The following is a 14315-nucleotide window of genomic DNA, read 5'->3' on the forward strand; positions in this document are numbered from 1 at the left end:
TGTTCACTACTTTTGTTGGTATTCACTATATGATGTTTTTATGTCCTCAGGTCTACAGCATTTCCCACTTCTCGTCATTCCACTAGTTCCCCCGATGCTGATTACTGTGATAGTTTCTGAAGGAAATCGTGCACAAGGATTTCCATGAGCAGCGGAAAGATCATTCCAAATTACAATTATATATGAACTTTATAATTACAGTCATAAGCAGAAACATACGGTTATACATTCATTACAGAAATTACAGCATGATAATACAAAAATTCAAGGAGAAATGCTATACACATTTGTAGACTCATCTCCATCCTTGATCACGAACGCTCGAACACAACAACCTCGAACGCTCGTCCAACGCGACCGCTACACTGCACAAACACCGTGCACTTGAACTCAACGATCGCCTCGGTCACGAACACCCCAACAGCACGAACGGCCTCCACAGAACCTCGACGACATTGAGTTTAAGTATGACACCACCAAGAAGGCTACCTTGGTATTCTCGGTGTAAGAATCCAGAAGGTGGGCTCTTTGTGGACTTGGATTGAGGCAGAAGATGAAGGAAACAACAATCGTGTAAACGATTGAGCAAGTGGGAGAAGACTGAACCTATCGTATAGGTCGATGCCTAATCGTTTAGCAAGAGCTAAGCGATCGTTGATAACAGACAGATTAAACAATGTTGGATTGCATTGATAAAATATGTTAAATTGCGTCCATTAAGCATAAATTCTATAATATTGCGGTCGCATGCGTTCAACGTATTAGAATTATTGATTTTTGTATTTTTGTGCAGAATATGCATTAACGCAATGCAAGATTGCGATCATAGGAAATTATCGATCGACCGCAACTTTACCACAAGACTTTGTGTTGATCATGCTCACAAACATTCGCGTGAGAAGGATCACCGCAACTTGGTCAGCGCAACATGGTGGGCACATCCGAGTGAAAGGATAATTAAGAGCGATGGGACAGAAAGATGATGTCAGTCGGATCCAAATTAAGTTGACAGTCGATAACGGTTACAAAGTACACTCAGCTTTATCGGTGACAATCATTTGGCGCGTCAATCAGGAATTAAAGCTGTCTCATCTATACAACTAGGAGAGAGAAGCCGTCTTTCACCATTGATGCCCTATAAATACCAAGTGCACTCTTCGGAAAAGGGGTTGATCAGTTGACAAGTTAACCAGTTGCTTCTATTCATAGTTTTCTTTTCCATTTCACGGCGGAGTAAGAGAAGAGTGGTGGCACCGGAGATCGCCCAGGGCAACTCGAGAGAGAACCTTGGGGAGTAAGAGCAGAGAGCGGGCCGACTCTCGCGAGAGATGGAATATCTTTAGAGCACGAGTAGAAACAGTGTAAACGCCTGGCAGCAAGAAATTGCTACTAGGCTCTTTAATATACTTGCATTGTTATTTTGTACTTCATCTTCATATCTATTCAATGGAAGTTCTATTTCTACATCTGCTCACACTCTTAATACGCATGAATAGCTAAACTAATTGAATGGGTTGAGAAGAACTAAGCTAACATAACCTAGGAAGTTCATTGCTTGCGATTGTCTTGTTTTATGCTGTACAAAATACCCTTTAGAGTTACTCGAGAGAGAATCTAAAGAAAGAACCTAATGTCTCGAGAGAGCTAGGTTAGAATCTGGACTCGAAAGAGCAAGATTAGACTTGCATAAACAGAAGATAGGGACTTAGAGATAAGCTCTGTTTGTCATCTTCCGTTGCATGCATCCTAGGAATGAGAATGATAGTATGTGGTCGCATATTTGTGTGAATGTCATGTTGTCATCGCATAAATAGAGATAGAGGTTTATATGTAAACCCTGTAGACTTATCGCATATTTATTGCATGCATTCTAGCCTTAGAAACCGTAGCATTCACGTCGAGTGGTTTACTATTGTATGCATGTTGTATGATCGCAAAGCATGAACGCATTCTAGGAAGTGTTAGCTGAAAATTTTCTCAACCCGTTCACCGCATATTCATCGTATTTCTCGTTACCAACTCTTTTCAAACTCTGCCACATTCGTTATTTATTTTTATCAACACAAACAACAAACCCAACGATTTATTTATTTAACTGGTTACCGCAAGTCTTCATAAAAATCACCAACACAACTATTTTCACAAGTCCCTGTGTTCGACCCTGGACTTACCAGGAAACTCAGGGGGATTTACACTTGAATTCCGCTGGGGAAACTTGAGTGCACATCGCAATTCCATTAATGCATCTCATCCATATTTCCACTTAATAAACTAACGCATCAAGTTTTTGGCACCGTTGTCGGGGACTTCGGAAAAATAGTTGCTAACAGTAATTTTTATGATTTCTTTGCAGAACTCTCAATCTCTGGCGAATTACGACCCGGAGATTGAGAGAACATTTCGAAGGAGACTACGAGACCGCCAACAACAACCACAATCCGATAAAGAAGAAATAGCGGAGCAGCCTGGAGGTGGAGCACCAAATGATAATAATGTCATGGCGAATCCAATTCTGTTGATAAACGATCGCAATAGGCCCATTAGGGACTATGCATCGCCAAACCTCTATGATTTCTCTCCGGGAATCATGAGGCCTGCCCTCGACGGAAGTAGAATCGAGATGAAATCGGTGATGCTGCAGATGATCCAGACTGCAGGTCAATTCGGAGGAAGGCGTGGCGAGGACCCGCATGCCCACCTCCGAAGTTTTATTGAAATCTGCAATACTTTTATGTTCCCGAACATATCTGCTGAAGAGGTTCGGCTAACGTTGTTCTCATTTTCTCTCTGTGATCAGGCTAGGAAATGGGCTTATTCGCTCGAACCAGGAGAGATTACTTCTTGGGAGCAGGTAGTGGAGAAATTCATGAAAAGGTATTTTTCACTTACCGAGAATGCAAGACGAAGAAAGCTTATTACTAATTTTGAACAAGATATGGATGAATCGTTCAGCGATGCTTGGGCAAGGTTTAAAAGGTTGGTCCGGGATTGTCCGCATAATGGGCTACCAGACTACCTTCAAATAAAAATTTTCTATCACGGTTTGAATCCTGCTTCGTAGACCGCTGCCAATGTGGCAGTCGCTCGGGGTCTTCTTGACAAAACTTACGATAAAGCGAAGAATATCCTGGACCGCATCTCTAAGAACCATGAAGACTGGAGGGAGAGTGACCAGAGATTAAGACTTAAAGATTCTGACATAAATAACGATGCCATTGTTTCATTATAAAACCAAATGACCGTAATGATGAATTTAATTCAAGGAATGGCGATCAACAACCCAACACTGCAAGGTGGGCAAATTAACACAATAAGTCAAAACACCGCAAGGTGTGTGACCTACGGTGATGGGCCTGCGATGGAAGATTTCCCGCAAAATCCACAATCTATATGATTTGTAAAGAATAATCCCTTTTCGAACACTTACAACCCCGGATGGAGAAACCACCCCAATTTTGCTTGGAAAAATCAACAACAAAATTTTCAATCTGTGGCGCAAAAAGAAGGGCCACCAGGATTCTTCCAATGTAACAACGGTCAACAGAGTAACCAAGCAAGTAGCACAACAACCAACACAATCTTCTTCTCTGGAGAGCCTGTTGAAGCAATATATAGAGAAAAAAGAGGCAGTGCTTCAAAGTCAGGCTACGTCCATCCGCAACCTCAAATTACAAATGGGCCAGATTGCGAATGAGCTGAAGAGTCGACCACAAGGGGCGTTGCCAAGTTCAACTGAACTTCCACACAACCCAGGGGGATCAGGTAAGGAGCAATGCCAGGTTGTGACATTGCATAGTGGAAAGATTGTGGAGGGAGAAAAGAAGGATCAGAATAGAACAACTTCCATCGTAACTGAGCCCGAGATTGGGGTAACGCAAGAAGAAGAAAGAGAAAATGAAGCAGTGGACCTAAGGTTGCGTCAACCTCAAAGTCAAATGAAACGGAAACCGTGAAAGTCCAGTTTCCACCTTTCCCTCAGAGGCTAAGAAAGAAGAAAAACGAAGAGGTACAGTACCAACGCTTGTTATCTATGTTAAAGCAATTACATGTTAACATTCCTTTTAGTGAAGCGATTGAGGAAATGCTTGCCTATGTTAAGTTTTTGAAGTACATGGTAACTAAGAAAAGAGGCACTGGAAAATTTTCCATGGTGGCATTAACGCAAAGTTCCAAATCTATTATCCCACCGAAGATGAGCGATCCTGGGAGCTTCACTATTCCTTGCTCCATAGAAGGACTCTATATTGGGCAAGCCTTGTGTGACTTGAGGGCCAGTATAAATTTGATGCTGCTGTCAAATTTTAGACAATTAAAAGTGGGGCAACTTGTGCCCACATCAGTGACTCTCCAATTGGCTGACAGATCTCTGGTTCATCCAGAAGGTAAGGTGAAGGATGTGCTGATCACAATTGATAAATTTATTTTGCCAGTCTACTTCATCATCCTAGATTATGAGGCCGACAAAGATGTGTCCATCATTTTGGCACGACCTTTCCTATCAACAGGTTGTGCTCAAATTGATGTGCACAAGGGAGAAATCACGTTGAGTATAAACGGACAGAAGCTCAAATTTAATATAATTCGTGCCATGAAATTTCCGAATGAAGAAGACCTGCAAGATTCTGATGATGACCTGAATTTAATTGAAGAAGAAAAGTCTGATGAAGAGTGTGAAGAAGAAGATGCCAACGCATCCGTAGCTGCCTACAATGCAATCGTAGCAAAAAAAAAAAAAAACAAAGAAGAAGGAATGATCGCAATGCAAGAAGAAGAGCCAAAAGAAGAAAGAAAAACAATGCAACCTTCCTTGGTGGAACCACCAACACTTGAACTGAAGACCCTACCAACACATTTGAAGTACGTATTTCTGGGGCAGAATGAGAAGCTTCCAGTGATAATTTCCTTTGTGCTCAACGAAGATCAAGAGAATGCGTTGATGAGCATTCTCAAGAAACATGTGCGATTAATTGACTGGACGCTCGCTGACATTAAAGGAATTAGCCCCGCGTACTTCCTACACCACATTCGTCTTGAGGACGACCACATAGCAACAATTGAAAATCAGCGCAGACTTAACCTTGTGATGAAGGAGGTCATCAAAAAGGAGATTATCAAGTGGCTAGATGCGGGTATTATTTATCCCATAGCAGATAGCACGTGGATCAGCCCCGTGCAATGTGTGCCAAAGAAGGGCGGAATGACGGTAGTCTCAAATGAGAACAATGAATTAATACCGCAAAGAACCATCATTGGATGGTGCATATGTATGGACTACCGCAAGTTGAACGCGACCATAAAGAAAGATCACTTCCCTCTACCATTCATTGATCAAATGTTGGACAGACTAGCAGGGAATGATTTTTATTGCTTTTTGGATGGGTATGCCAGATATAATAAAATCATGATAGCTCCTGAAGATCAAGAAAAGACCACATTCACCTGCCCATATGGGACATTCGCTTTTCGTCGCATGCCGTTTGGCCTCCGCAATGTGCCGAGCACGTTCCAGAGGTGTATGATGGCAATCTTTTCGGATTTTCTCGAGGACTCAGTGGAAATACTTATGGATGGCTTCTCCGTTTATGGGAACACTTATGAAGTCCGCCTGGCCAATTTGGAGAAAATTTTGAAGAGATGTGAAGAAACGAATTTGGTGCTCAATTGGGAAAAATGTCACTTCATGTTGAAAGAGAGTATAGTGTTGGGACATAAAGTCTCCCGGGAAGGGTTGGAGGTGGACAAAGCAAAGATCAAAGCAATTGAAAAACTTCCACCACCAACCAGCGTGAAGGCTGTGCGAAGCTTCTTGGGGCACGCTGGATTTTACAGACGATTCATCAAAGACTTTTCTAAGATTGCATGACCACTGAGTGCGTTGTTAAAGGCGGACAGGAAATTTGAGTTTAACAACAATTGCCTCAACGCATTCAGAGTTTTAAAAAATGCTCCGATTACCGCGCTCGTACTAATTGTGCTGGATTGGACAATGCCATTTGAAATCATGCGCAATGTAAGCGGGTATGTGATGGGGGCTGCATTAGCGCAAAAGAAGAAAACTATTTTGCACCCCATCGCATATGCGAGTAGAACTCTAAACCCTGCTCAAATAAATTATACCACCACTGAGAAAGAACTCCTGGCTGTGATTTTTACGTTGGAGAAATTCAAGGCATATCTGTTGGGAACCAAGGTATACATTCACACTGATCACTCTGCGATCAAATATTTAATGACAAAGAAGGATGCAAAGCCGAGGTTGATTAGATGGGTTCTCCTCCTTCAAGAATTTGATATCGAGATAATTGATCGGAAGGGGATAGAGAATCAAATTACGGATCACTTGTCCAGATTGGAAAATCTCGAGGTTGACCGCAATGAATCTGAGGTGAGTGTTGTGTTCCCGGATGAGCAGCTGTTCCACATAGAAGAATTGCCCTGGTATGCGGACATCGTTAATTATTTGGTTTGTGAACAATTCCTTGAAGATTACACCTATCATAAACAGAAGAAGCTCAAGAATGAATGCAGACACTATTATTGGGATGAGCCGAATCTATATAAAAGAGGTGCAAAACAAATCATTCGATTATACGTACCAGATGCTGCTCAACAACGCATATTGTCACAATGCCACGACTCACCATATGGTAGGTACTTTGGAGGGCAGCGTACTGTAGCCAAAGTTTTGCAAAGTGGATTCTTTTGGCCTTCATTGTTTAAGGATGTTTCCAACTACGCAATGAAATGTGATCGGTGTCAGCGCACAGACAACATTTCATGAAAGAACGCAATGCCAATGAACACTATCTTTGAGCTGGAACTATTTGACGTATGGGGGATTGATTTCATGAGACCATTCCCTCCTTCAAACGATAAGCACTATATTTTATTAGCCGTCGACTATGTCTCCAAGTGGGTAGAGGCAACAGCATGCGCCGCAAGTGATGCGGCGGTAGTCTCCCAGTTCCTGAAGAAAAATATTTTCACTTGTTTTGGCACTCCCCGTGCCATCATAAGTGATGAAGGATCACACTTTGTCAATCACGATATCAAGGAGTTGCTGCGTAAGTACAATATCCTTCACAAAGTCGCCACTGCATACCATCCGCAAACGAATGGCCAAGCTGAAGTGTCCAATTGAGAAATTAAATTGATACTTGAGAAGGTAGTAAAGCCTTCACGAAAAGATTGGGCAACAAAGCTTGACGATGCATTATGGGCATACCGGACCACATTTAAAACACCCATAGGTATGTCCCCCTATGCGCTGGTATTTGGTAAGGCGTGTCACTTGCCTTTGGAGCTGGAATATAAGGCACTGTGGGCGGTAAAGAAGCTGAATTTTGATTTGAAGAAGGCAGGGGAAGCGCGAAAAATGCAACTGGTCGAGCTAGAAGAATGGAGGAACAACACATATGAAAATACGAAGATTTATAAAGAGCGTACCAAGCACTGGCATGATCAATGCATATGCTATAAGAACCTCCAAGTCGGGCAAAAAGTCTTGCTTTTCAATTCACGTCTGCGACTCTTCCCGGGAAAGTTAAAGTCACGTTGGTCCGGACCGTTCATAATTCGACAAGTACTTCCGCATGGTGCGATGGAATTATCAAATGACAACGGAACCAACATATTCAAAGTCAATGGGCAGCGAGTAAAGACATACCTGGAGAAGACTGGCATCGCTAAGTCGACTCCGTGAAACTAAGAGACTTTGAATGAAGAAGGAAGTAGGTAGTCCCTGCATTATCAAATGATCGTAACTTATCAGAGACGCCGAGTTTTGGGAAACCTCAAGTCTTCAACTCTTTTCTCCACTACTCAGAATTTTCACTATCTTTTCAATTCTGATTTATCCTTACTTTACTATCACTATCGTTATTATACAAAAAAAAAAAAATCGATATCGACTTTTATTTTGTTTAAAATAATTTGACCCTCTCCTTGTTTTTCTTACAACGATCGAGGTGCTGGATTGCGGAGATATTACGTGAAGAAGCACTTATCTTATTCCATCACTGCAACCCAAAGAAGAGTGATTGCCGCAAAGATGGATGCGTCAATACAATGCAGGCGACAACGCAAAATTTGGGGATGTACTCTTCCTTATCTTTATTTCCAATTTTGCACTATCACATTACATTTTAGTCTTCAAAGTTTTATCACCACATCCTCTTTAATTACCGCAATCATTTGACATAGATAAATTTAGTAAATTACCGCATTCTGTTTCTTATCCAAGTACGATTTCAATGATGAAAAATTATTCTTCTATTTCTTAAGTCAACTTAGTCTTAAAATAGTCACCTCATGAAATATTTCTCGAAGTAGGGGTTTGCTAGCTTTCTTTCAAACTTTCTTTACAATGCATTCCATGACCATCGCATAACTTATTTTAATCTTTTGGCAATGAGGACATTGCCACATTTTAAATTTGGGGGTGAGGTATTTATTTTCGACCTTTCTATCTTCTACAAAAAAAAAAATTTTGAGAATAACAACTCCATTAACAATGCAATGGAAAACCCATGTTGATAAAAGTTAAGTTGTGAAAGGCACTTATCTGTAGTTAGATGTCCGCATGATACCCGTGGAGGTAAGCCAAAATGAAGGTAAGTGGCCAAGATCAACGCATAAGCGCAACTCCTCTGTCTGGCGCAAGCCAAATTAAGCCAAGACGAGAGTTGAGTTGAATATGGCACGCAACCGAAGTTGGCTGTCCGCATGACACACGTGGGGGCAAGCCAAAATGAAGAGCGTAACTAAGTTCAACGCTTCACTCTAATAATAAATCGCAAAGCTTTGAATCGATTTAAATGGATGCATTGTTAAAAGCTAAACGCAAAGTTGTGGGGCATGAGTAAAAAGTTTTTGAGCAGAGGCTTGCCTTATTTAAGCTTAAAAAAGATTTCTTTGAAGAAGTAGCCGAAGATGAGGAGAGCATTGCTGCCAAGGTTAGAGGTATGAGTATATTCTGAGAGGCTGGTCATCGCAAAGGAAAGCCAGTGGGTGAATTATGAATTTCTTAAATGTAAAACATGCTTGAGGACAAGCATGATTCTAAGTATAATATTCGTGATTGTACTAAGAATTCATGAGAAAACGAGCTTGCGTCGATCGATATTAAGAATCTCGGCTAACCCACTATTATGTGTTACTTTGCGTCCAATTGTCTATTTTTGTAGCTAACGTAGGAATCGATCACATGCGGTGAATCTCGCCATCACAGAGGCGTCGCATACGCTCGACGCATGGATGTTACGGCCATTAACCGCATGCGTCCATCGCATAGAGGTTGTGGCTACAGAGTATAACCATAATAGAGGGATGATCACAAGGTTGATGGAATGCGATGATACTTCGGAAACCAAGCATGAACGCATTACTCCCAAGGTGATGTTGACATTTCACCTACCACGCTATTAGCAGCAAAGATTCAGAGCAGGTCTATCACGTCGTTAGCAACAGAGATTCAGAGCAGGTCTATCACGCCGGTAGCTGCAGAATTTCAGAGAGGGACCATTAATGTTGTCGGTGATCAAGCTCTATAAATAGAAGTCTTGGAGCACAACTTCAGATATCCAGGGTTTTCTGCCTGAAGGCATCTAAGCTTCTACCTTCGGACAGATCCTTGTGATCTAGACCAAAGCATGAGAAGACAGTCTTGAGAGTTCTTCATCCCTTCAACCATTCCAAGTGACGACCGAAGCTCCGCCGGAGTTAGATCTTGAGAGAGACTACTCCACCCCCCGTCCATGGCACCACCGGCAGCCTTGACACACATCTGATAGAAGCAAGACATTGCTTCCATCTGACCCTCCATATCTATTCTATCTTTGTATCGTATTACATTATGGCTTAAGAGATTAATACATTTTGTGATCAATGCATTTCTATATTTTCCTTTGATTCCATCTCCATCTTCATTTACTTAGCATCCTTTACTTTCATTGCACCACTAAGTAAGACTGCTAGAGTATCACATATTTAATCATGAGGCATAGACATTGAAGCATGTAGCAAACCATCGAGAGGTGTGCGTTGCGTGAGTGTTGTGAGAAAATCCTATTTGCCTAGTGTGAAGCTGTAGCAACACTTGTCTATAAGCGAACACAATGTTTGTCTATGAGTAGAATCAGCAGCGACCAACTGCCCGGGAGGGTAAGTAGTTGAACGCATTAAGCAAAGTAAGCAGTGTTCCTAGAGATAGGAATAATCTTATGTCAACCATGTTTATGTGATTACCTTGTCTTATGAGCGCATCATTCATCATTTAGGCATACTTGAGAGAGTGGTCTAAAAACCAAATCTAGGCTTAAGAGAGTCAGACTGGATCGCATAAGCAAGAATAGAGGCTTAGAGATAAACTCTGTTTTCTATTACACAGCGCATGCACCCTATAGGATGCGGTCACATCGCATGCGTCCAGAAGTAGGATAAGGTGGTATGCGGTCATCTTGTTTATGTGTGAGAGCACGTGAGCAAGAATAGAGACTTAGACATAAGTTCTATCAACACTATCACATATTCATCGCATGCGTCTTCGTCAAGTGTGTATAGCATAATCGTATAGCTTGCATTGGCTGGGGTTACCCTTGCGATCAAGCTTACTGATGATCCCCGCCATTTTATCTATTTTCCCATGCATCTTATTACGTGTTAACAGTTGTCGTGTCTCTAACTCTCATAGTCATACTTCCACTGCTTAATCTGTTAGTTAGGAGTAGGAGTAGCGCTTAGCCCATAACCTTCAATATTCTTTTATTCTTCGTCACAAACACATTACTCACAACATTTAGCTACAAGTCCCTGAGTTCGACCTCGGATCACCCAAGAAACTTGCGATCTCTTTATACTTGGCGAGAAAGCAAGAAAAATTGTGGCAGGAACGCATGGTCATTGCATACATTCTTAGACGCATATTGCATATCCAACGCATGCCCAGCGACACATGGAGAACGAACATATGACACCACCAAGAAGGCTACATTGGTATTCTTGGTGTGAGAATCTAGAGGGTGGGCTCTCTGTGGACTTGGATTGAGGCAGAAGACGAAAGAAACAAAAATCGTGTAAACGATTGAGGAAGTGAGAGAAGACTGAACCTATCGTATAGGTCGATGCCCAATCGTTTAGCAAGAGCTAAGTGATCGTCTAGCAAAAGCTAAGCGATTGTTTAGCTCATTTCTTAGCTAAGTATCTGTCGCCTACAAAACACTACACGATTGTTTAGTTAATCCAAGCTGTCGCTTAATAAATCCTATTTACTTGACAACTTCCGTGAGATTTCGAGACAAAAAAATCTCAAGCTTACAAAACTAAACCTTACTAAAAATAGGAAAATATTTTTTCTTTTTATCTCACGGTTACCATGAAACCACCAATAACCTCCCACTCAATTGGTTATTAGAGAAAATGAATTAATTATCTAATAATTAATATTATTATAAATATAAATGATAACCAAATTATCATACTATATTTATAACCTATAGTTTTAATATTTCATCTTATGAAACATATAAACCATAGCTCTTTTCCTATTCCATGACACTTAATGTAAATCTCATTTACATCAGTTTCCACTAGATGTATCTCATACATCATACCGATCATATCATATATAATCGAATTACCTCTTGTCAATTTGAACATTTCAAATCACCACCAAGAACTGATCCTCAACTAAATCCATTGAGCTACCAAGGGGACCTTATGGACTTGTAGCTCGAAGCTTCAACGGTACGTGAATAACTGACTAAACTCTTTAGTCACGGGATCCACCATCCGTTAACTACCAGGCACTCCACTAAAGATTGACAACTGAACTCTCCTTACCACAGATATATTATGTGTCCATCTGAACCAATCAGTAGTGCGACAACCCTTCACAGATCGCTCATAAGTAAAGCTCGGCCAATAATCGTTATGCCCCTATAGTTACATCTAACTCCTTAAATAGTACTGATCCCTCTAATGAACATAAGTCATAGTCCTACTATGATTGAGTCCTCTCTTCCAAAGAGAAGCTGTGACCACTATGTTCAGGCCTCGGAATCAGCCCTTAAGGGAACAATCTCTCTACTTATCCTTACTTTGGAAAAGAAGTGAATTCTATCTTGTGAATTGAGTTCCCAACTCCCAAATTAGACAGGCCTCCAAAAAAGGTATGCATGTTGAGTTGGCAATCTGGCCACTCTCACCCATACTAATCAAATGACCGCCCTCAAAGGCAGGAGTTCCCAAAACACTCAGGATTGAGGTCGTGTCACCTATGGTCGTTTATGTGAGATGTAAGTTTCTAGTATCAATGGCGTTATATACAAAGTCTAGTCATCTCGTGGTCCGATTTTATACAAACTCTTTGTATAGGATAACCTCGCTTGCACGTCTCCACATGAATGGTTAGGATCTACCATCTGTAGTAGTTTACAACACTTGTAAACCTCTATAAAGCGGGTTGTATTTGTAGTGTCACTAGGATCAGGTATTCAACCTTAATCCTTATACTACATACCTATTTAGGTTATCACTTAAGGCATGATTCACTTGTATCACATATACATACTTGAGTTCATATAAGATAACCATGGAGCTTTGTTTATTGCATATGAGTAAATGCCATAATGAAATAACAATTATTTTATTCATCAAACAATGTGTATCATTACAAACAACGAGACTCTGAGAGAATTAGGACACCAATCCCAACAGTTTCCTCATCAGGGATTTGGCCACCATAATTTTCATGGCACTGCTTTGTTATCTATGTATAAGTAGGAATTTGAGTAGTCAGTCAGAGGTTGTGCAACTTACAAAGGGGACGAATTGGGCGAGGCTTGCTCCTTGAACAAAATCACCAATGGTTGAAACTTGATCAAACTATTTGAGGGTTTTCCTTCTTCTATTATCATGTTTATAAAAGAATCTTCTACCTCGCTCCTCCTTACCATATAAAATGATTCCTTTTCGGATATGGTGATTGAACTGGCTCCATGGCTATACAAGGATTGGAAGTGCCTAAGCAGTTGAAATGCCATGATGCTGAGGTATTTGTGGAGTGAGCCCAAGAGGATATAGCGAGGTATCCTCTAATCCCTGGACTCCTTACTCACTGGTGGAGCTTCAACTACAAACTTTCCTTTTCCCACAATGAGTAACTCCACAATTTTTGTCATCTGCTCTCTCAATATCTTGCCTTAATGATTCGTTTTTATAACTATCATGCTCACTCATGATTCTTGATTGCACTCTAGTTTGGTAAGGATATCGATTTGAAAGTGAGTTATTTTTAACGACAATTCATTAAAGCTATGTAAGACCCTTTTTTCTTTTCTTTTTTTTATCATTAATTATTATAACCACCCTCTTCTTTTTCCCAAAACAGATTATGATAGAACATGTAGAAGGAATTGCAAATGGATGAACATGAAATGGAGCAATAATGGCTTAGTTGTTGTGCAAAACTAAAGATTTTAAACTTTAGGAAATGAAATAACTAGAACAAAACAACGTATACACATACTCAAAACTATAAAATATCTTAAAAGAAATTACCAAAGTGCAACGAATCTCTGCATAACTTTGCTAAAGATTCCCCTAATTCCTTTAAATTAGTTTGCAATGAGAATATGTCTCTACTAAGCTCATGCCTCTAATAGGCGAATGCCCCTAACTCTTTTGGCCATTGTCCTTATCCTTTCCATGACATTGTTTATTTGGGTCCTCATGTCTTCACATTTCTGAGTCAATTACAATTTTTCCTATCTCAGTCCCTTGAAATAGGTCTCATTATTTAACATTGACTCATGCTTTTCTTTAACCTGTGTATGCTCCAACAATATTTTTGTTGCAGACTCTAGACATCTACAAATCTAGTACTAAAGATTTCAATGAGAGTATGTAATGCTTCATTATTCTCCTCCCAATGCTTCATTATTCTCCTCTAGGGGTAGTTGAGATACTTTGGAAAGTGGCAACCTAAGAATAGTATAATTGATTTGCTATTCTTTTTCTCCAAGTAATTTCTACTCACTAAAAAATAGCAAGTGGCCAAGTCAAACTTGCTTAAACTTAGGAACTTGACTTGTACACCACTCAAGCTCCCTCACTCTCAGCTTCTCAGCATACCAGCCACTTAATCACTTTCCTTCTCTGAAAATTCCCACAAAGTTTGGAGAGGAGATTCGGCATCAATGGTTCACGTCGATCGTTCAACGGTCTGCTGACACTACCCGCATGCGTGCCTACGCATTAGTCACTCTGCCTGTCATGTGCACCCATGCGCCAATGCACACACTGTCATGTGCATCCCT

Source organism: Benincasa hispida, chromosome 3, assembly GCF_027475165.1.
Source record: "Benincasa hispida cultivar pf3 chromosome 3, pf3_genome.v1.1, whole genome shotgun sequence".
NCBI classification, from domain to species: Eukaryota; Viridiplantae; Streptophyta; class Magnoliopsida; order Cucurbitales; family Cucurbitaceae; genus Benincasa; species Benincasa hispida.